The sequence below is a fragment of the Chiloscyllium plagiosum genome, chromosome 2 (genome assembly GCF_004010195.1).
Source record: "Chiloscyllium plagiosum isolate BGI_BamShark_2017 chromosome 2, ASM401019v2, whole genome shotgun sequence".
Classification (NCBI taxonomy): Eukaryota; Metazoa; Chordata; class Chondrichthyes; order Orectolobiformes; family Hemiscylliidae; genus Chiloscyllium; species Chiloscyllium plagiosum.
The window spans coordinates 22,922,876-22,947,005 of NC_057711.1; the positions used below are offsets into that span (position 1 = coordinate 22,922,876).

Consider the following 24,130-nt stretch of genomic DNA (forward strand, 5'->3'; position numbering starts at 1 on the left):
TCCCTGCCAGTATATTAGTCCCCTTCCAATTTAGGTGCAATCTGTCCTTCTTGTACAGGTCACTTCTACCCCAAAAAAGATTCCAATGATCCAAAAATGTGAATCCTTCTCCCATACACCTGCTCCTCAGCCATGCATTCATCTGCTCTATCCTCCTATTTCTGCCCTCACTAGCTCATAGCACTGGGAGTAATCCAGATATTACTACCCTTGAGGACCTCCTTTTTAAATTTCTGCCTAACTCTCTGTAATCTCCCTTCAGAGTCTCATACCTTTCCCTTCCAATATCGTTGGTTCCAATGTGGACAATGACCTCTTGCTGGCCCCTCTCCCCTGTGAGAACATTCTGCACCCTCTCTGAGACATCCTTGATCCTGGCACCAGGGAAGCAACACACCATTCTGCTTTTTCTCTCCTGGCCACAGACGTTTGACAACAAAGGTACCTGCAAGTCGACAGAAGTCTTAGTGTACAAAACATTTGTTGCCATCATGCTACTGCACTTCAGTAAGATTTGGACTGTACCAGAGACACATAAGAGCATTCGAGAAATTCCATTGGCATTGCCTCTGCTGCATCCTGCAGATTCAGTTGGAGGACTGTCACACAAATGCTAATTTCCATCTAAAAGCCAGGTACACAAAAATTCAGACAAGACTCATGCAAGATCAACTCAGATAGGTTAGTGACTGAAAATCATCTGATTACCAGATCCTGTTCTCCCAGATCTCATGAGATCAAATTCCTGGAGAGCAAAAAGAGAAACACTAATGTTCTCCATGAAGTGTTTTGACATACAATGATGGGAGAAGCAACTGTCTTTGAAAGTGAAGACAACTCAATCAAGTAAACTTCACACTTTGGGTCCCCCATGCTTTAATAATGAGGCAGAGTGGTGGCAGAAACTAAATCCTGTGGCTTAAGATCTACCCACATGAGAAATCCACCTCCCCAAACCACGTTCCCCAAATACCACCACCACCAACCCCATCCTATGCCTAAGAATTGTGGGTTCAGCCCTTTCAGACCCAGGAAGACCCACTGCAAAATCTCACCAACATGGGTAGACTATTCTCAAAGTGAAGTGACTTACTGCTTACAGCTGACTGAGATGACAGACAAAGCATCTTGTGTAACACTTTATGAGGGGGATAAAGGAGAAATTCCAAGAGTCAATCACAACTCTAGCAGCAGTCAAGTACAACTAGAAATTCTGCCTCTCACTTCATCAGTCTTTACTTTGCCTCTACCAGCCTTGAAATTCAAGGTGGCTACAGCTGCTCTATTTTATGTCCTGATTCTAACATACAACTTCAGACCCGAATGTTGGTTAGGCACCAGAACAATCAAAGAAACTTGGGGAATATTTAATTTGCAGACTGTGCCTCTCAGTCCAGCATACAGCCAGCATTAACCAGCTCGACAAATTGCCTAACATTTACACAGCCAGGTGTGACTGGCTGGGTTCGGAGATCAAATTTCTGTCTCTTCAAAGCAAAATGAAGTGTCTGTTTTAAAGTAAATAATTCACATCTGTTTATATTACATGTCATTTATATTTGCAAAAAAAAACCCAACTCAGTTAAGTGGCTGTTCTCTTCAACTCAGATTACACACTTTTCATCTTTCCAGACATATTACAGGTACTTGCAGGAAGTGTCATTTCCTCCATTTCTTTCCCACAGAGGCCATGAGCGCATTGTCATTGCTAACTTGCTTTTAAATGTTATGTTGCATTCTGATGGGAGCAGGATCTGTGAATAACAGAATGCTGAGGTAAAACATTGGTATCTTAGAAGTCGATGGAAGACTTCCTCCATGTGTGGCAGTTTTGTTTGTGTCCATTTTTCACCCTGCAGCACATTTTTGCCTGGATCCAATTGTGTTGGTTCATCAGTTTAATAAATCCGGAATAGTTTTGGTCTCCTTCGTAGGCAATCAGAACACTCCCAGTGGGTCTTGTAGGTGGTCAGCTCATGTATAACTGGATAAGGCATTTGCTCCGATGGGTTTGGGATTCTGTCAAATATTAAAAGAACAGCTGACTCCAGATTACTTACAACCACAACTTTTATTTATAAGCTGCTGTTATCTTAAGTAACATCCTAAAAGTATTTCATGCAATAAGAACATAAGAGAAGCTGAAGATTTGAGACAGACCTGAAGGAAGATTGGTCAGAAAGGCAGACCATGAGGAATCTTTTCTAAATTGATAGGAGGCTTCAAAGACTGCAATTTAGGAAAGGGGCTTACTACATACTTCTGTGGTTCACCTGACTGGGAAACAAGAGATCAACTCATATCACCATGGCCATTGCTGTATAGTGAGTGTTATTGTAAAATGCACAATAGAGGATTCACTTTCATGCTGATGGTCTATTGATTACATGTCATCAAATATTTCACACGTTGAGCACTTTTTTTGAAGGTTATTAGCAATTATTAGCTCAGAAATCTTGGTGGTCATTCTGCTTCATTCATGTCCAACAAATAACAAAGGGTGGAGAGCCTGTTTGTCCATGGAGGGTTTTTGGGCAACTTGTTTTCTGTAGATTTACGGAAATGACCAAAGCGCACTTGAATATTTGCCTCAGTTTGGACTGTCCAATATTTCAGGAGTAAATGGGGCAATTGTGTCACCCCAAATGAACAGAACGAACCTGATTGCTACCTTCTACTTAATGTGTTAACGTTGAAAACCTACTTCTCCAAAGCAGGACTGAGTGAAGCCCAAGAGAAACATGTCTACCTGAGGGTGACAGTCCAGGGAGCAGTGAGCTACAAATTGAAGCAGTGCCCATAGAATAAGTCCCATTGGTTACCCAGACTGCAGGTAGGCCCTTCAATCAATGGACCATCAGCATCAAAGTGAATCTTACTCTGTGCTCTTTACAGCAATGGTCGCTATATGGCAGTCAGCATCGGGGAGATGAGTTGGTCTTCGGAAGGCGATCTATGGGAGTGTGCATGTGCGTTAGTTGTTAAATGGCAGACTACTTGAAGGAACAGGCAGGGAACGAGATTTCAATGCTTTGACGGGTCCTCGTTAAAACTATTACTTCAGTGCTCAGTGGAAAAACAAATAAAACTTTCAGACATCATGACATGAACCTGAGGAGGTAATATTGTAGTTAATTAGATTGGATCTGCGGTATTGTGTTGAGTTCTGGTCTCGATTACAGGAAAGGTGTAGAAAGTAGTGAGATAGGATCTTTACTGAGAAACTGATGCTTGCAGTTAGTAAAGTTTAATAGCTGCTTAAAAGGGGCCAGTTCACTTTTTTTGTGAATATGGAAAGGTTAGAATCTAAATATACCTCTGTCAGGCACAGGATTCACATTCAGAGGACACCACTTAAACCTAAATGTGCCAAAAGGAAATAGGAAAGTATAACAAATTTCTATTTTGAGCAAAAGGATAACAGAATTGTGAAACAGGAGAAAAGTAGCAATTTTTCTTTGGACTGGAGAAATTCCTGTCCAGCTATGAGATACCCTCCTATTAGTTCCGGACTCTCAGTAAAGAAACAGATGGTGGATTAAGGCATGCCTTTCCTGCTCAGCCCATTATTCTGTTATCATATATCAGAACCCTTGCTGACCCTTTTGCTGAACCGTGATGCTGAGCCTTTATAATGGGAGCTCAGACAGAATCCATGGAACGAACTAGAAAGAATAGAGCTCCAGTCAGTGATGAGTTGAATTTTAGGCCATTTGTGCAACTTACAATTATGGTAATGCATATCCACTTCTTAACATGGGTGAAATTGCACACGCAGCTGGTGCTACATGGAACTGGGTTCCCATCCCCAGCCTGGACAATGGGGTTGATTTTCCCCATAAGGTTAGGTCTGATATTTCCAGGTGGGTTCTGTTTACTCAGTATGTTGAGATAGAGAAAGTACTTCACAAAGTGGCATATTATTTTTCAAAAGGCCAGTTGGTAGGAAGTCTTATATATCCATCAGAGACAATTCTATTATATCAAGTTTGTAACCAGTGCATCAAGTGTTTGTGTACATGCAATGCAAAGACTGCACATCTTATTTGAAGGCATTGTGTTACACTGCAAATTGTTTTGCAATCTATTTAACAAGAAATATAGCTTCACAGTTGTGTGGTCATTTCCCTTCCATGATTTGGCAATGTCAGTACTTATTGTGGTCCCTCATTTCAAACTTTGAGCTTTGACTTGTGTATCGCACCATTGTGTGGAAAACCTCTCGATACAGTACAGGACTCCAGACAAGTTCCCAAAGAGGTGATAAGTGAGAGAGCGCTGAAGAATAAAGGCCGCCGCTGTCAGAGATGAGTGAGGGGTCTGCTTGGCCTATTTGTTATGATTATAGAGTCAAGAGACCTTGTGGCATTATGGCATATTTGCTGCAATATTATCACAACCTATAAAGGGGTAGTTTGGCATGACAGACTGCCGTAAACCTGCTGTCAACTATGCAGAGTTGAAGAGGCCAAAGATGTCACTGTCTTATTTAAGGAACCTGACAACCTTTTTGACTGACAAAGATCTAGGACCAATGTCTCTGACATTTGAGCGCAAATGTCATGAAAGAGCTTTGCTTGCCCTGTGAATGACACTCAATAAAATATGTGTGAGCAGCCAGAGCCCATTGTGATTGAATTAGGCCAGGGCAGCTGATAAGACCAGAGCACGTCCAACCTGAGGCTATACTTGCTAATCTCTTGTAGAAGAAGAATGCATAGGTTTACAGACTATAATGGATGACAAGCAAATCCCTCCAGGAAGCTGGGATTGCTTCAGTGAATATTTTACTGTGCACTTAGAAAAACTTTGAAGATAAAATCAGCAAAAATTTAAACACGCAGGTCATTTCCCGGAACAATATTTTTGAAGCTGACCTTCCTTCTAATTGGCTAGTTTGAGTTTAAGGTCAGGTTCATCTGCACAAAATCAAAATAGTGGGGAGCATTGCTTTCAAAGGCGTAAACACGAAGAAAATGCATACGAGTGATATGTTAAAAAATGAGAATGTGTGAAATTGTTTGATGGTTGAATCATAAACCATTACTTCATTTATTTTCTTCACTTATGAATCAATCTCAATGTCGTGATTTTGTGAACAAATTTCCCTGTGTTAAAAGCAAACAAAAAGCACCTTCTATTGCGCTCATCTCCCAATCACCATAGAAAAATATTTTCTTAAATTTGGAAAACAGGGTAATCCTCATAACACAAACTCAAACATGGAAATAAATCAAATCTGGAAAACAAAACACAGCACATTTTGTTATAAAAATAGTCCTACTTGAATACAAGTGTGTTTTTCTTACCATCCTTCAGAAAATGCCACTGAAAATCAAATGGGCCTCTTTCTGAGGAGGCAGGATACTTTCCGTTCAGAATTCGCTGTGATCTCTGCCAGTGACACTTCAATGAGATTAAAAAAGGAGGCCCACCAAAAGCCTGATCATGCCACTGAGGGAGAACGTGATTGGAGAATTCATGGCCACCTCGTGGGGAGACCCATCATCACTGAGTTGGTTGAATGTCAGCTGTGGGTTTGGGGGATGTGAGCTGTGTCCTCAATCAAGACAAATCCCACTGCCTGAGATTGATTAGAAACTCAACAACTGAAGCTGGGGTAGCAGAGTTGAAAGTATTTGCACTTTAGCTTTATATAATATACAGAAGGTATCAAACAAATCATTCCTCTGGATTTTGGCTCCCAGCTCTGTTTTGAACACATTCTGGCTCTGAGATAAAATTCGGTGCACGCTTCACTGCCAAGCGCAACAGACATGGAGATAACTGATCAGCTTTATCTGGGCATGAATTGACTTCATTAACTGTAACTCCATGTTGTATTAACATCATTGTCCAACTCACATAAGTGTCCAAGTCAAGAACTGACAATGCTGGATGCGCTCAGCTGGTCACAGAAAACGGAACAGAGGAGTTCACAGTTCGGGTGTGGACCTTTGCACTGCAGATACTGCAAGAGTATTTCTCACATGTTCTATTCTTGTTTCAGATTTTCAGCATCTGAGTGTCGTTATTTTCTTTTTCGTACATTGAAACCCCTTCTGAATAGTGTGCTGCTTGTTTTCTTTTCCATATTTCTGTTGGAGTTACCTCAAATGTATAGCACTAAATATTTTTGAAGCAGCATCAGACGTTATGTCAGGAGGTTATGTTTAATGGTTGATTTATCCCAATTAGCCTGTTTACATGGGGACAAGTTCATAAATTAACACTTCCAGCCAACATTTTGCCAGAAGAGTGACTACTGGATTATGCTGAGGCCAATGCATCCTGTCTGGTTTTCCATTTTGATGACTGCATGGAAATCCCTGAGATAACCCAAACCTGTTATCTCAATGTTCCCTGTGTCACGAGGACTAATTTGTGAACAAAGATAGTCCTCGATATAAATGGCAGGAAAAAATGTCTACATACAGTTAGATCTGATTTTTGTTCTCCTACTTGCAGTAAGGAGTCTTCCCTAAAGCGTTTTATGCCAAGAATTGAAGGGACAATTGAAAACGAATTCAGAGAGCTATTTCTTTTACAACCTGCACCCTCAAAACATTGCAAACCACTCCCCCACCCAAAACATTCCTCCTCACAATTTGCAAATCATTCCCTCGCTGCACAGGCTAACATTAGCAATGATACTTCCAATGGACCAAAGTCTAAATCAAGTGCTCAACCATCATACGTGAACATTATTAATGCGAGAAAACTGTTTGACCATGGAAGCCACTTGCAGCTCAATCTCTCACCTGTTTTCCAGCAGAGCTTACAGATCTGAATGACCTGCCCAGCTCAGAGCAGGTGTCATGCTGCAGCCTAGAATTTAAACCTGGGCCCTTCCTCGTGTTCTCAAGTCGCTCACTCATTCATATTAGAAGAGCCTTGGCCACATTACTTTATTGCAAATGACTTCATATGCAGTTACTACAAAGAGCTTTTTTAGCATTTTTGAAGTAATTGATACAGGATTTTGCAAGCATTATTTTCTTGATGCACTTGTCAGAATTCTACATGCTGTGTATTTGGATTGAAACTCATTGCAATGATCCCCAGGATATACTTTTAGTTGATGAGATGAAGAAATAGCACTCATTGTCGGAGATAGAGTTTGGAATGACATCATCCAATGTGCGTCAATTATTTATATAGCGTGTGAGAAGACGTCTTGAAGATACGGTTTGCAAGTTAACAAATCTACAATGTGTGAATGTGTTATTATTGCAACAGAGTTGACAAATACTTCCGTACCCCATCCATCACCACACATAATGATGCCTGTGAACTTTCTTACTGAAAGTTTATTGAGACTCAGATCACCTCACAAAGCAAAGAAAGTAGAAGAGGGACAATGTTTGCCAAATTACACCAATCCACTGGAGTACAGTATTGATCGCATCAGAGGGCCAAACTGTAGTTGGAGTGCCCTCATAAATTGAGTGTTGAGAAGGGAATGATGGACTCACCCTGTGTCAAATTCTCACCTTGTACAATAGAAAAGGTGAAAGTGAAAACTGCAGATGCTGGAGATCAGAGTCTAGAGTGTGGTGCACCTCGCAACATGCGAGGTGCAAGAGAATTGATGTTTTGGGCATAACATCTTTATTCTTGATGAAGGGCTTATGCCCGAAACGTCAATTCTCCTGCTCCTCGGATGCTGCTGGACCTGCTGTGCTTTTCCAGCACCACATTTTTCAACTCTAGAAAAGGTGGTCAGGCATTGGAGGGTGTGTAGAAAAGCACAAGCCAAACTGACACCATGTCCAAGACATCTGACCTACGAGCAGACGCGAAGGGTCTTGAATGATTTACTGTAAAGAAGATAATATTAAACATGCAAATGTAAGAACTGGGAGGAAGAGCAGACCATTTGACCCTTGCACCTTGTTCCATCATTGGATAAGATCGTGGTGAATCTCCCACCTCAGTGCTCCTGACCAAGTCCAGTAAGTCCCAATGTATTCAGAAGAGAAGAAGAAGTGAGAAGATTACTGAAAAATAGTCTATCGGAATATTTTGCAGCATGCCAACTCCTGTGATCTCAGGACTGTGCCAGATCTTTAAATGTATAAGCATTAATTATCAGTGTTGTAATCTAAAACAGTTGATTTAATTCTTTAGTTGAGAAGAGTGTTCTTCTTGGGGGTGATTTTGTCGGTAAGTTTGTTAGAAACTCGATCAGAAGTCACACAATAAAAGGTTATAGTCCAATAGGTTTATTTGAAATCACAAGCTTTCAAAGTGCTGCTCCTTTATCAGGTGAAGTGGGCCATGCTTTGGAAGCTTGTGATTTTAAATAAACCTGTTGGACTGTGACATAGTGTCGCGTGACTTCTGATTTTGTCCACCTAGCCCAACATCAGCACGTCCACAACATTGAAAACCAGGGATTGCCCATCACCAGGGATTCCTGAAGAAGGGCTCATGCCCAAAACGTCGATTCTCCTGCTCCTTGGAAGGTGCCTGACCTGCTGCGCTTTTCCAGCAGCACATTTTCAGCTCTGATCTCCAGCATCTGCAGTCCTCACTTTCTCCTTGCACTTATATTCAGTCAAGAGACTTACTTGTTGTGCTGACATCTCACCATAATTTGTTCCAATCTGATCTTCTGAGCAGGTAACAACATTGTTCTCTTTATGAATTGAATTAGCTTTATGTCACATATACTCAAATGAGTACAGTGAAAAGTTTATAGGTCACCACTTACAGTGCCATCTTAGGTAAAAAGGTACCTTAGTTTAGCTTCTTCAGTGACAGAATAGTGACAGTGTAACAATGCCACCAATACATTGTGCTTTCTTTGGTACAGTGCTACCTCAGTACAATCCTTAGTTACAGAATAGAGAAGTGAAGAGACAAAAGTTGCATTACAGCTATACACAATTTAACCATAGGTCAGAAAAACATGAAGCAAAGATGAAAAGACAAACATCAAAGTTCCTCTCCAAGGCTGTCCACAGCAGACCAGCATAGCAGGCCTCCATGTCATCAGAGCACTGGGCACTGGCTGCCACCAAGCTCCGCACTGGGCTGCTGGTCGCTGGCATCCCCTCTTTGGAACACTGACCCCCACTTTGGAGGCTGAGAGTTGGAGGCTGTAGCCGTTGTTCAAGGCCAAGAGAAAAAAAGGAGAAAGAAAGAAAAAGACCAGACGGAGTGGATGAGCTCTGGCTTGAGCGTCCTACTCTGTCGCCTTCCTACTGCAATCTGATTTGATTTATTGTTGTCACATGTCCCTAAGTACAATGAAAAGTTTTGGTTGTGACTATTCTTATGGGGTTTTACTGGAGACTTGTTGGTTTCAGTGTCCCCTAGGATCCATGGCATGTTCTCTAAACTGCATATTTTCCTTCAGTCACCAAAGGATTCAATGGAAAGGCCCATCACTGTACTTCAGATGAGTGGCTTTGTTATGTGATCCAACTGCTGCATAATGTGCCTCGGCCTTCAGAGTACAGATTATAAACACTCCATTAGACTACGGCTTCAGCTATAGTCTGCCAACACGATTTATTAAAGAGTGTGTGGATGAGCGAACAAAAGCAATGACATGTTGTTAGTTTTCAGTAATTACTGGCATAACCATCTCTTTTTGGAAAGTAAAAAATAATAAACAGTTGCACCTGCTCTACTGAGCTGCAGTGTTAACTGGACATGGCACAGATTGAACTTGGCATGGCCTTTTGCCTTCAACAAGGTATTTGTACCTGAGGAAGCAGTGTTTTTGTTCTCTCCCGTAATGTAAGAACTAGACATGAGTACTGAAACACTGAACAATTCCATAGAGGCTTATTACAATGCTTTATAAATACATTTCTTAGCGGCATACGTACTTCAGTGTCTGGGCTGGACCGAGCTGTTTGGTTACAAACAACAGCATGTTTCCATCAGTGTGTCATGCTTTTAGTGTCCCCAGTATGGATGGAGACCCAAAGAGCATAGTCTATGAAATGATAATGTCCCTTGAAGGTTGGCTAGCTCACTTGACTGGATGGCTAACTTGTGATGCAGAGTAATGCTAACACACCCTGCACTGATTAAATGATAGATTCTCCTTCACAGCCTCTCCGCTTGCATGGTGACCTTCAGGTTAAACCACCAGCAGCCTATGGCCTGGCAGGATGACAGTATCTTTACTTTACTCCATACCCGACTGTGAGACATGACATTCAGTTGTCCAAGAGCTTCTTGGTGGGTAACTTTGCCAGAAGAGCAGTGATGACACAGAGGCATAGAATTATATGGCATGGAAACACACTTCATTCCGACTCGTCCATGCCAACCAGATATCCCAACCTAAACTAGTCCCATTTGCCAGCACTTGGCAAACCTTTCCTATTCATATACTCATCCAGATGCCTTTTAAATGCTGTAATTATACTAGCTTCCACCACTTCCTCTGGCAGCTCATTCCATACATGCACTTCTGTGTGAAAATGTTGACCCTTCGGTCCCTTTCAAATCTTTCTCTTCTCACCTTAAACTATGCTGTCTAATTTTGGACTTCCCCATCCTGGGAGAAAGGCCTGGGCTTTTCACCCTATCTATGCCCCTCATGGTTTTATAAACCTCTATAAGGTCACCCCTTTGCCTCCAGTACTCCAGAGAAAATAGTCTCAGCCTATTCAGCCTCTCCCTATAGTTAAAACCCTCCAACCCTGGCAACATTCTTGTGAATCTTTTCTGAACCCTTTCTAGTTTCACAACATCCTTCACATAGCAGGGAGACCAGAATTGAATGCAGCATTCCAAAAGTGGCCTAACCAATGTCCTGTACAGCTGCAACATGACCTCCTAACTCCTCTACTCAAAGCACTGACCAATAAAGGCAAATATATCAAATGCCTTTTTCACCAGCCTGTCTACCTATTGTGATAGTGGCAGACTGAGAACCTTTCCAAGGAATCTTCCCTGTCATGGTTTCTGAATACACATGTTTACTTCGTGATCTGGTTTTTCTGTTCCTGAGCTTTCATGTCCTCACTTTGGCCCAGCTTATCCCAGCTGGAAAGCTTCTCAATGATGAACCAATTTGAAAATCTGGGTGAGAAATTTCCAAAAACAGATCCGAGCATAATAAGTGTTAAGGAAGGTGCTGCCCAAAGTATCAGCCTGGCTCGGTGTAACATTCGTACAAAAGCAGGATACGCACAGTTGGCCAAGCAGCATGCGAGGAGCTGGAAAGTTGACATTTTGAGCATAAGCTTTTCACCAGGAATTTGAAGAGCTTATGCTCGAAATGTTGACTCTCCTGCTCCTCAGTTACTGCCTGACCTGCTGTGTTTTTCCAGCACCACACCCTTCGACTCTGATCTCCAGCATCTGCAGTCCTCACTTTCTCCCAAAAAAAGCAGGATCGTACTGACTCCTTGAATAAGCATGAGCAAAAGCCAGAAAAACACAGTAGATCAGGCAGCATCTGTGGAGTGAAATAATTATTGTTTCAAAGGTAGTCGACAATAGCCTGAAACATTCCGCTGTTTCTCTCCCCAGTGATTTAACAATGCCTGCCTCCCCTCTTGCTTGAAATAACAGGTAACTATTTATCACTTTAAAAACAAATACTTTGTCGCTGGTGAAGTGCTCTGGGAAGTCACAAGGATGTGAAAATGAAAAGCTGCCAATCATGTGGCAAAACCCATTGGATGCTTGACGTTCAATTGAATGCTGCAGCCTCTCCATCAGATTCTTGGAACTGAAATAATATCAGTTCTTGTTCTTATGCGTCGCAGTGCATGCTGTGCATTTTCTTTGAGTAAACTTATCTTTTAACTACAAATGTAGCACAACAAAAAGAAATTAGTGTTCAACTCCATCATAGGCATAAATAACATCATCATTATTACAGTAATTTGCTCTCGCTTTGACCCCCTTTGAAGAACATAGGTAATTTGTGAACTTCTGCATGCCTGATTTATTTAAGAGTATATAAATTAATGTTCATCTTCAATAGCTCTGTGGGTCAAGAAAGAAATGATTGAATTGTCCACATCGAATTCTATCATTAGCCAAAAGGGGAAGATATATCCAGCACATATTGCATAGATTCCTGCTGTAGGGTTTCTTTCTTGGTGCCTGCTGTGCAGTTTATTAATCAGCTGAAGCTTTGTTGCATAAAGTGATGTCGACTGTATGATTGATTTGTTCTGAAATATAATTTGTTGTACATTTGGTATTTTCGGTTTTGAGTTCGGACCATGTCGGATTCATGTGAGTCTGAAGTCAATACTTGTAAGTTTTTCAGTCGGAGAAAGTGAGGACTGCAGATGCTGGAGATCAGAGCTGAAAAATGTGTTGCTGGAAAAGCGCAGCAGGTCAGACAGTATCCAAGGAGCAGGAGAATCGACATTTCGGGCATAAGCCTTTCTTCAGGAATGAGGAGGGTGTGCCAAGCAGGCTAAGATAAAAGGTAGGGAGGAGGGACTTAGGGGAGGAGCGTTGGGAATGCGATAGGTGGAAGGAGGTCAAGATGAGGGTGATAGGCCGGAGAGGGGTGGGGGCAGAGAGGTCAGGAAGAAGATTGCAGGTCAAGAAGGTGGTGCTGAGTCCAAGGGTTGGGACTGAGATAAGGTGGGGGGGAGGGGAAATGAGGAAACTGGAGAAATCTGCATTCATCCCTTGTGGTTGGAGGGTTCCTAGGTGGAAGATGAGGCGCTCTTCCTCCAGGTGTCGTGTTGCCATGGTCTGGCATATCCTTGGCGGAGTGGGAGGGGGAGTTAATGTGTTCAGCCACAGAGCGGTTGGGTTGGTTAGTGCGGGTGTCCCAGAGGTGTTCTCTGAAACGTTCCGCAAGTAGCCATTCTGACTTCTTTTGAAGCAGTTTTTGAGACCTAACTTTAGAATTACTGAATCTTTGTACATTAATAGGGTTTTGATAAACAAGATAAAGAAACTCCAGTTTAGAAGGTCAGGAGACGTCATTTTTAATCTTAAGGGAAACATCCATAGCTTAGCAAGAGAGAGATTTTTGTTTCAAAGTTTTAAGCAACCTTTTCAAATCCTTTGATGAAGATGCTCTTGTAAAGGGAAAGATATAGTAAAACCAGACTACCTGAGAGTAAAGAGTTAGTGTTAACCCCAGACCATAAACATTGGGACAAAGCCCGAAAGAGATTACTTAATCATTTATGGTCATGTACATGAGTAGCATCAGGAAGAAGCTATCTGTAATTCCAGTGACTCAAATCTGTTGAGGTCGGGACTAAGGTGTGAACACTGTAGAAATGTTTTAGTTTTTTTTGTACAATACAAGGTGTGTTTTAGGGGACTATACAAGACCTTTGGTACTACACAAAAGCTTTTTTGTTCAATTTACAAAGGAGTATTTTGGGACTAGTGCGATGCAAGTGCTACTCCATTTAAAAATATTTGAATCTGTGTTATAAGTAGCTTTGTTTATTCCATTTAATCTTTTTTTTGTTAATAAACTTCTATTTATTGTTAAAGCAAACTCTGCAGCATTGTGTGCTTATGTATCAACAAGAGACCTTTTTGTTAAAGCCAAAACAAAAGAAAAAGTGTGAGCTCTCAAGCCAGGTTTCAGGCTGGGATCTGACTTGTCCCAATAATAACATCAGCTAGGATTGTGACAAAATCCACTGTGATGCAGTTTTTCTGTGTCGATCTTTTCACTTTTTCACTACTAAGTGTTCACATGGATTGGCAGAACACCCTGGGCAGAATTTTTCCATTCCTAGAGAAATGAGAGAGGCAACAAGAAGGAGAAATATTTGGGTGATCTTTCCTCAGAGAGAAATGTGCCCCTTCCTACCATCTCTCGTAAATGTCAGGCGAGCGACTCTATTGAAGTCTTTCTTGACTTGCTCCCAATTAAGGCCTTTAAATGGTCAATTATTAGTCACTTAATGGCCTCAATTTCCTTTTCACAGATCAATTCCCTCACCAGCGGATGGGAATTGTGGCTAGATTCCTGATTGAGAAACCAGGGTGACCTGCCTGTAAGTTTCTTTTTGGGAGGGGCCTCCAAAACTGTGCAATTCTGAAAAGGGGGAATGGTACAATTGAAGACGTATGGCAGTGACGTCAGAAAACCTCTCATCTGCCCTTGCTCTGAATCCCCCTTTTCCTCCTCCCAGTTTCAGTCCCCACCCACAAGAAGGAAAAGCTTATCCTTTGGGTTAACCGTGGAATAGCCCTCGACCAATGATCCTTAAGAGCTGGTGCTTCTGGTGACCCAGCATGATAGGGAAAGAAACTCTTACTATCCAAGGTTAGTCAGTGAGTTATCTTGGCTGTGAGGAACATGCTGATCCCACACTTGGACAAATTAGTGGGAAAAATTCCGACCATCAACCATGTTGCACTGCGAGAAGCAGTGTCTTTCAGACAGAATTTTAAAACAATGTTTTGCCAACATTTTCAGGTTTCCTGCAATCCTGGCCAACATTTAGTCCTCAGCCAGAGCCATCAGAACAGAAACAGTCCTGTTGCCGGGACTACTGGATGCAAATGTGGCTGCGGCATTTACCAATAAGACACCCTGTTAAAAAAAATATTCGTAAGGGCACATATCATCATTATGGTTCTTCTCTGCAAAGTCATATTAACAAGTGATTATAAAAACAGCATTCAGCTCTTTTAGAAAATTATTGTTTCAAAAGTGCCCCTTCAAAATGGCAATAATACTTCAGTTATCAGGTCGTGACAGTGTCCAGAAATAGCCCAAAAGATCCCTTACCAGATATATTCACAAAGCCCAAAAATGGTAAAGTGCGTCAAATGCCTAAATGCAATCCATTTTAGCACTTGTGTGCACAGCAAAGAGGCACGTGCTCATTGCACATCAGAGGAAATCATGTCCTTATCCCTAACAATCAGCTGCCATTCTGAATGTGAGTGCAGAAAACTGTCATGTTATTATTAGTATGTACAGTACTGCACCATTAAGTAATCATGGGCGTCAGTGCAACAATCAGCAGACTCATTTCAAGCACCCCCACAGAGCTGTGGCACCTGAACAAAAGGAACATTTGGCAAAATGTGTTCTACAACACTGCTGGTTCACGAAGAGTTCAGAAAGCGTCAGCAGAACTGAGGTCTGATTCCAGATCAGCACAAAGATGAGATTTCTTTTCACAGCTGGCATGAAGGCATGGCAGAAAGGGCTCCAGTGAAGCTGAAACCTTTGCACATTTGATCAGCGGCAGGCAGGAAGAATGGTCTGAGTGAGTACGTGGAGAGGTAAGGCAATGGTAGTTCAAGTTGGGAACAAATTTCATTCTTTGAACCATGGAGCTGAAGCAATTTGGCTGTACCGATCAGGAAAGTTCAAACAGGCTGAGGAGTTCCCAGATAGAGAGCTTTCAAAATTGTGAAAGAATTGGTTAGGGTAGAAATCAAGGTGTTGCCCCTTGCAGAGGAGACCATAACCAGGGGCTGGTAAATATAAGTTAGTCGCACGTGAATCCGACAGGGAATTCAGGAGAAATTTTTCTGTACCTAGCAAGTTGTCTCATGTGAAACTTGTGGGTACAAGGAGTGGCTGAGGTCATTCACAAAAGAGACTCATTCAGGGGAAACTAGAAAAACACCTGAAGCCGAAAGCGAGTGAATAAAAAGCTGGTGGGGTTTGGTGAAGAAGTAGTAGGAGGCTTATGTTGAGGAAAAACATTGATCTGAACCACTCTGTCCAATGGTATTGTGTTTCTGTTTATGGTAAACAACAGGAAAATGCTGTGATATTTATAAGCCTCAGTATCCCATCACTCAGGTGAATTCGACCTCCTTGATGGTGTTACTTGGATGTGACCCAGTGCACTTGCATTTAACATTGGAACTAAATAGGATTTCATATCAACATTGGAGATGTACTGGCTGGTTTTCAGTCACTAAAAGACAACTCTAAATTGCCCTCTCTCAATTACTTTAAAGGAAAATACTGCAGATGTTCAGATGCTGAGTATCTGCAGAAATTCAGCAGGTGTGTTGATAACCATTGGCAAGGCAAACAGAGTTAACATTTCAAGTTCTCTCTGCTGAGTATTTCCAACACTTGACCCTTTTATTTTTCTGTCAGTAGTTCCTTATATCAGAATCCAAGCAAGTCTTCCCTTTCGTGGAAGACTGTCACTAGCCTTGTCTACCATTCTAAGCTATCAGAAGTAATAACAATTGTATGTTTGTAATGTCCTCTGTTGTATTTTTAAGAACAATTGAACAGGAAGAGCTTTCTGTTCTGCTAATGGAGCATCTGATCGTTTATTGCTCTGTCTATTGAAATAATTGTGAACAGCTTGGGTCCTCAGTGATATGTAGGTGTATCACCTGTGTTCTTTAAACTTGAAAAGAACTGTGTGCTTTACACTAGTGGCCTTAGCAATCTAATTACTAATGTTTCAATTCTTCAAACAGCAGAATCACTGGTATTACAATTCTCCAAGCACTCGCTCAATCATTTAATACGACAGCAGCAATTTGAGCGCTGCAACATTTCAACCTAATTCACTGGGGCCAGAGATTAAAATAGGAAGTAGTGTTGAGCCGAATGTAGCACATGGCGGGGTGTGGTCTTAACTGCTGGGCCAGCTACCTACAACTGTCCTCTGGTATGGAATGAAAGCTGGGAAAGTTTGTGAACAATCTGAGTTCAAGCAGGTCCTAAACATAGTGTTGGTGGGTGGCTGTGTAAAGGAGCTGGCAATTGACATTGTTGGGTGATCCTTTAGAACAGTTACCAATCTGTATTCAAACTCCATGAAAAGGTCTCAAGTGGGACACAGGTACTTTGTGGCTTACATTATTTGAGCTTTGATGAGATACATTGCAGTTCAAACGCGCATGATAACCTGCACCCTAGTTGATAGTAAACCAGAATGCTGTGGCAGCCAGCATGATTGCAATTTAATCTATTAGACTATTGCAGCTATAAAAATCTGTGTAATTGGAATTCATTTGATGAGTTTTGTTAAATGTTGTTTTCTTGCACTTCTTCTCTCCCTCCCTCCTTCCTGGAAACTGGTAAAGTATATGAGTAAAAGCGGCATGATGCTTGTCTCAAAACATCCCTTCAACTGTAGTGACAACTTCAGAGGCAGCGTGGCTGGCTTGAAGTCTGGAAATGTCAAATTGCTCAGGCCTCTGACAGCTGTATCATTAACTGACCCCACTGTTCAGTGAATCTCCTCTGGGATCAAAGTGGCTGCTGCTTTGCTGTGCAGTTTTCTAAATACAGAACATTTCCACTGGCGACAGCCTTATCTTAACGCAGTTGATACACAAGTCGGCTTATTTTGATTTTGTCAGTGTTTTAATACTGGATCATCTGACAGGCAACGGAGCTGAAAAATTGCCTCCTTTACAGTTTATGCAGTTAAGTGGCAGGAACCTAAAATTTCTTTCTTTAAGTTCCTCACATGTCTTGGAGCAAACCTCTGTTCGATGTCAATAGTGTGGCATCTCCAGATATGGCGTAATTCTCCAGTCAAGACATTAGTTTTCACAGGAAAGTGATTAAACTGGCTTGTACTCATATCTGTAAAAGTAGTAGAAAAGAAAATATCAGTGGCCACAAGAGGTTTTCAATCACTTTGCACTTGAACATGCAAACAGTAATATCATATGCTTTCATGGGATTGAGACATTGCTGGATAGTCCAAGATTCTTTACCAATGTAAAGAGAAAATGTTGGAAAGACTCGGCAGGCCTGGCAGCATCCATGATGAGAGAAACAGAGTTAATGTTTTGAGTCTGATATGACTTCTTCTGGAGAGATCTGAGATCTGAGGAAGAACATAGAACATAGAAGAATACAGCGCAGTACAGGCCCTTCGGCCCTCGATGTTGCACCGATCCAAGCCCACCTAACCTACACTAGCCCACTATCCTCCATATGCCTATCCAATGCCCGCTTAAATGCCCATAATGAGGGAGAGTCCACCACTGCTACTGGCAGGGCATTCCATGAACTCACGACTCGCTGAGTAAAGAACCTACCCCTAACATCTGTCCTATACCTACCCCCCCTTAATTTACAGCTATGCCCCCTTGTAATAGCTGGCTCCATACGTGGAAAAAGATTCTCACTGTCGTCCCTATCTAAACCCCTAATCATCTTGTACACCTCTATCAAGTCACCCTTAAACCTTCTTTTCTCCAATGAAAACAACCCCAAGTGCCTCAGCCTTTCCTCATACGATCTTTCTACCATACCAGGCAACATCCTGGTAAACCTCCTCTGCACCCGTTCCAGTGCCTCCATATCCTTCCTATAGTATGGCGACCAAAACTGCACGCAATACTCCAGATGCGGCTGCACCAGAGTCTTATACAACTGCAACATGACCTCATTACTCCGGAACTCAATTCCTCTACCAATAAAAGCCAGTACGCCATATGCCTTCTTCACCGCACTATTTACCTGGGTGGCAACTTTCAAAGATCTGTGTACATGGACACCAAGATCCTTCTGCTCATCCACACTACCAAGTATCCGACCATTAGCCCAGTACCCCATCTTTTTATTACTCTTACCAAAGTGAATCACCTCACACTTAGCTACATTGAACTCCATCAAGAGTTGTTAACATTTGGCCCCATTAGTTTCTCCAGTATAATCTTGTCACTAATACTAATTTCCTTCAACTCATTCTCCTTGATCACTTAGATTTCTTGTATCTTCCTAAATGAAAACACACAGGCATGTTAACAACCTTTAAGGCATATTTTGGTAGACACATGAATAGGAGGCGAACAGGGAGATGGGCAATAAATAGTGGGTCCAAATGAGAGGTAGGAATCGACGCAGGCTTGGTGGGATGAAGAGTCTTCCTGTGCTGTATTGAATTGTATTGTATAATTGTATTGTACATGAATCAATCATTTAGTTTCTGTGCCCATTTCTCTAGTACCCATGTAAATTTTCCTGACTCTGATTTGCCTGAACCAAATGTTTCCTTTTTGCATACTGTTGCAGTCCATCTGTACATTTTTTGCGAGATTGCATTCATATTCTATCCTTTCCCTATCAGTTACATCATCCTCCCTTGCTAAATTCTTTTGAAAACTCCTCAGCTTTACTGCTATTCCTAACCACTTTATCAGATGTTTTGTTTAACCTTACACAATCTGTAATTCCCTTTACCATTCACATGTGACTCTGATTTTGCTTTTTTGGCATCTTGTAGGAATGTAAAGTGTGTTTCTTTGTCCCATCCAGATTCTAGACATGGTCCCTCTGATCTGGAACCCTCCCTTACGAATGGACTATCCCAATGCTCCATGATTAGCGCAATTACACCTCTTTTTCTTTCTTGTCCATCTTTCCTAAATGTTGAAAAAAATGTCATTCTTAACATTGGGGAGATAGTTTTAAATGCAATAGGCCCTGAGTTTATTACTAACTGTGCCTCACCTATTGAGACAGCAGTGGGGATATATGGAGCTCACGGCTGATGATTTCTTAGTATTGAATGGACCTGAAAGTTAAACATTCATTTTTTTTGAGGATCATAATAAAATAATTGTTTTTGAAATCAAATGACTGAATGGGTTTATTATCCATTAAAAATTCATTTCAGTTAGCTAAAGCCTTGATTTTCTAACGCTGAACATTGTGTGCAGTTCTGGTCGCCCCATTACAGGAAGAATGTGGAAGCATTGGAAAAGGTGCGGAAGAAATTTATCAGGATGTTGCCTGGTCTGGAGGGTAGGTCTTGTGGGAAAGGTTGAGGTACTTGGATCTGTTCTCACTGAAGAGAAGAAAGCTAAGAGGGGATTTAATAGAGACACACAAGATGGTCAGAGGATTAGATAGGGTGGACAATGAGAGTCTTTTTCCTAGGATGATTACGTCGGCTTGTACGAGGGGGCATAGCTGCGAATTGAGGGTGATAGATTTAAGACAGATGTCAGAGGCAGGTTCTTTATTCAGAGAGTGGTAAGGGTGTGGAATGCCCTGTCTGCCAATGTAGTTAACTCAGCCACATTAGGGGCATTTAAACACCCTTGGAGAAGCATATGGATGATGATGGGATAGTGTAGGGGGATGGGCTTAGATTAGTTCACAGGTCGGCGCAACGTCGAGGGCCGAAGGGTGTGTTCTGTGCTGTATTGTTCTATATTTCTATGTTCTATGTTCTTTGAAGTATTTTCATGTAATTCCTATGGCCTGTTCTGGATCAAATGGATCCCTTAACATTTCCAATCGTTCTTACACAGTGCTAAGAACAAACCGACTGATAAGCAGCAGTGGTAGAGAATTCACATTTGCACATTGGTGAGAAAGATTTTTTCCATGGCACAACATTAGCCAAATGGCCCAAAATACTACCAAATATATAGCAGGAGAAACATTTTGATTTACATTTTAGATCCCAGAGATAATTGTCACAGAATTGTCTATATTGCTGGGAAAAACAAATAGAGCCAGAGATTGGACCTGTACTCATTGGAATTTAGAAGAATGAGATGCAATTTTATTGAAGCATTCAAGTTTCTTCAAGGATTGGACAGCTTGGATGTGCAGATGTGTCCCCTTGTGAGACAGGAGAAAGTGAGGACTGCAGATACTGGAGATCAGACTCAAAAAGTGTGGCTTTGGAAAAACATAGTGGATCAGGCAGCATCCGAGGACCAGGAGAGTTCTGCTCCTCGGATGCTGCCTGACCTGCTGTGCTTTCTCCACACTTTTTGGCCCCTTTGTGGGAGAGTCTAAGATCAGAAGGCATAATCTGAGAACACCTTTAGAAGAGAAATGAGGAATTTCTCCTGTCAGAGAGTAGTGGATTTGCGGAAAGTGCTGTTGAGGCAAGGTTGTGAAATATATTCCAGTATTGCATCGAATACTTCTCAGGTGTCCTTCTGCAAGAACTATTGATCTCAATATTTCTAAATATTTTGGAGATTTGGTTGACCCCAAGCTTTCACAAGTATGCTTTCACGCAGGGATAGACATATCCCAGTGGTTAGCATCTCTGTTTAACAAACTGAGAAGTCTCTAACAAACCTGGTGGCCCCATTATTTACCTTTCTGGGTTGCAAAGTGAACTTAGTAAATAAAAGTACAGAAGTTGCGCATACGCACTAATTTATTGCAAAGCAAGGCCTCAAAAACTGTTGAAAAATAAATCACCAAGGCTACAGGAATACTTGCGTGTTAATCATTAATTTCAGAGACACAGAAAACTCACTGATTACTAACTCAAAACCAAAACTTACAATAATAATATATATTTAAATGCCACAGTTTGTATCACATATTCCAAATCTACATCACTGTCTATCTGGGTACATTTTCTCAAGTCGCTAATGCTTCTTTGCCAAATATCTTAAATCCCTGTCCTTTCATTCTTGATTCCTCCACCACTGGGAACAGATTATCCCCATTTACTCTGCCTTGACCCTTAATGATACTGAATAACGTCCTGCCCAGGATATTAGCCTGGCAGGTATGGAAGAGACAATCAAAAAAAACTGCCATGTATCTCATGTTCTTTCGTGACAACTAAATGTTCTAAAATGTTTTATAGCCAATAAACTAATTCTGGAATATAATTGTAAAATATTTAGCATTGGACGATAGCCTGTACTAGGGAGTCAGGGACTGTTTGGTCGTTTCCTGCTGCTCACAAGCTGATTTTGCTCAGTAACCTTCCGTGTTTGCTGAGCATGTTTCAAAAATGGTCCTGTTGTTAAATGCTGAAGAAGTGATTGGCAAAATATTCTGCAACAAACTGAAGCAGCTGTCAGGAAGGAGATCTCAAAATGAAGCCAGACCATCTTCATGAATGAGCACTCCGAAGCTCTGTGATCCAGTGCATGGACTTGAATTGTGAACCCATTCGGACTTCAAGCAAAGTGAGGAATATACCTGAGCAATTGATTAAGGACAGAACTTTAGCAGTTTGCACAGTAAACCTTCAGCTGAAAGGATGTTGGGTGGTTTCCTTGTCCACATTTGATCCCATCTATTAATTTATTCTCCAGAACTGAGATAGCTAGTGATTATGGTGTTTACAAATGATGGCAGCATTGATTCTGTGACACTAGATTCTACCAATCAAGACAGCATAGATCGACACCCATGACATTTGTAAACACTTGACGTGTCTGAAATCTCTCTTGGAAAATGTAAAAAAGTCGCAACTTCAACTCTCTCTACAAGCTCAGTTTATATTTGGTGAGTTGAGTATTTTAATTATTTATTATAGCACAGGGGCAATTGACAGTGAAGCGTTTAATTAAGTAAGTCCAAATTCAAAAAACAAAGATTTCCTTTTTGACTCTGCACAGTAGCCATAATCTCGACTTGTTGTATGTGATTAGTGATAATCCTGGTAATAAAATCTAATTTTCTGGATTGTATATTTTCTCTGTTACATGTAAATATTCCAACCTTGTTGTTTCCTTTCCTTCCCCTCTGTGTTTCTTGCCTCCCCTCTTGAAGGCAAGATGAGCAAAGTGTAGTTTCAGAGGTGGCTTCAAAGCGTGGCTGTGTGCCTTATCCCCAGGAGTCCCGCTAATTACATAGCCCTTAATTAAATACAGCATGAGGCGAAAGATTTCCAGACAACCATGTTTTAGCTTAAGTGTTGTACATTGTTGTATAATTTAGTTTATTGCTACTGTCAACTTCTGCAGCCTATTTCTCCATAAATATTACATGACGTTTGAACTTTATTGAAATGCAGTTCAGTCTAAGCCTGTGTGGAGCAATATAGAGGTTCTCAATACCCAGGGCCCCCAAATCTTGACTCTGTTTTAGGACACTCTTATCCACTATTGTTCTCATATGTGCAATGAATTGTCATCTCTAAATCCTGGCTAAGGGGGCAATTGTGGTGCAGCGACAGTACCCCTGCCTCTGGGCCAGGAAAGGCTAAGTTAAAGTCCGACCTGCTTGAGAGATGTGTCATAAAATGTCTAAACAGATTGATTGAAAGTTCAAAAAAGAAGAAATCCTGGCTGATAATTCTTTTGTTATGATCCCAGCAGAAACTGATAATGTTAAAAAATAACTTTGATTCTCCACTTAATATTTCAAAGAATGATGAAACTGTGACAGTTCTGCTTTATCAGTCAGAGCATTTGTATATAGCTACACTGTCATTAGTTTTGGAAAGAGATTGTTTCAGAATGTATTCCATGTTAAACCTCTCTAATGAAAATAAAAACAGAATAATGAAATCTTGAAAGCCTTGAAGGCTGGCTTTGAAGTAACTTATACATGGTACGTATGCAGTGATAGGGCACAAGATTGAAGAGAGAGCATCCTGTGATCACTGTGTGATTTCTTTGGCTCAGCTCACAGTATCCTCTGAATTTCTGCAACTAAAAAACCATCTAATTAAAGACAAAATTGTATTAGATATTAGACATAAGAGATCCCACGTGAAAGCACATCTACCGAGAGAGGAGAAACTCAGTTTTAGAAAAGCAATTGACATCTGGGGAAGCACTGAGGTTGTAAAATCAGCAGCTAAAACACATTCATGGCAGAAAAGATCAGACTTTACATTATGCAGATAGATGCTGCAGTCCCAAAATTCAAACCAGTTGTGGATTAAATGTTGGGTGCAGACGGCGTTATGCAAAGGAGTAGAAGACACATTCAGCCTCGGGAAAGCAGCGTTCTCACTGCAAGAAATGAAATCATTTTGCACACAAGTGCATGGCTAGAAGAAAGTACAACAAGCAGGGACGGATAGCGACCAGAAAGCAGACAACTGAAGATTCGGATGAATCACTCGACACCCTACAACAGGTTGGTGCAGTCACATTGACAGGTGATACGTGATTTGTGACTTTAGGAATAATGACTGCAGAAGGAGAACATCTTGTCAAGATAAATCATCAGTCCATCATGCAATATCCTGACCTTTACATACTTGTGTGAAGTGGTTCGACAAGATGAGACAAAAATCAAAGCCCTCAAAAGTAACTTTGAGGCTTTGTGATGGCACTATTCTCATGCTAGATTACTCTGCCTGCCCAATACAGAGGACCCACTCTGTACTACATCCTCAGGAGAATTCATACTCTCAACAAACAGTATTTCAATTCCATTTCAAACATCAAAAACTGTAAGTACAACAAACTTTTATCTACCCACCTCCATAACCAGCGCTCCTCGAACATTCCAGAAGATTCCCCTGGCCTCGGAAAC

The 24,130-nt window shown here is 41.3% G+C and overlaps 1 protein-coding gene across 24 annotated transcripts in view; it reads left to right on the top strand.

Moving 5' to 3' along the window:
• Positions 1–24,130, top strand: part of LOC122557375 (teneurin-3) — a 2,612,756-nt gene that overhangs the window by 1,961,825 nt on the left and 626,801 nt on the right. The window contains exon 1 of one of the 24 annotated variants that reach the window (XM_043705097.1): positions 15,162–15,210. The exons of the other annotated variants lie outside the window; for them this stretch is intronic. The gene's annotated coding sequence lies outside the window, so the exon portion shown is untranslated. Of the gene's footprint in view, positions 1–15,161; positions 15,211–24,130 lie in introns of those variants that run through there. 24 annotated transcript variants of the gene reach the window in all.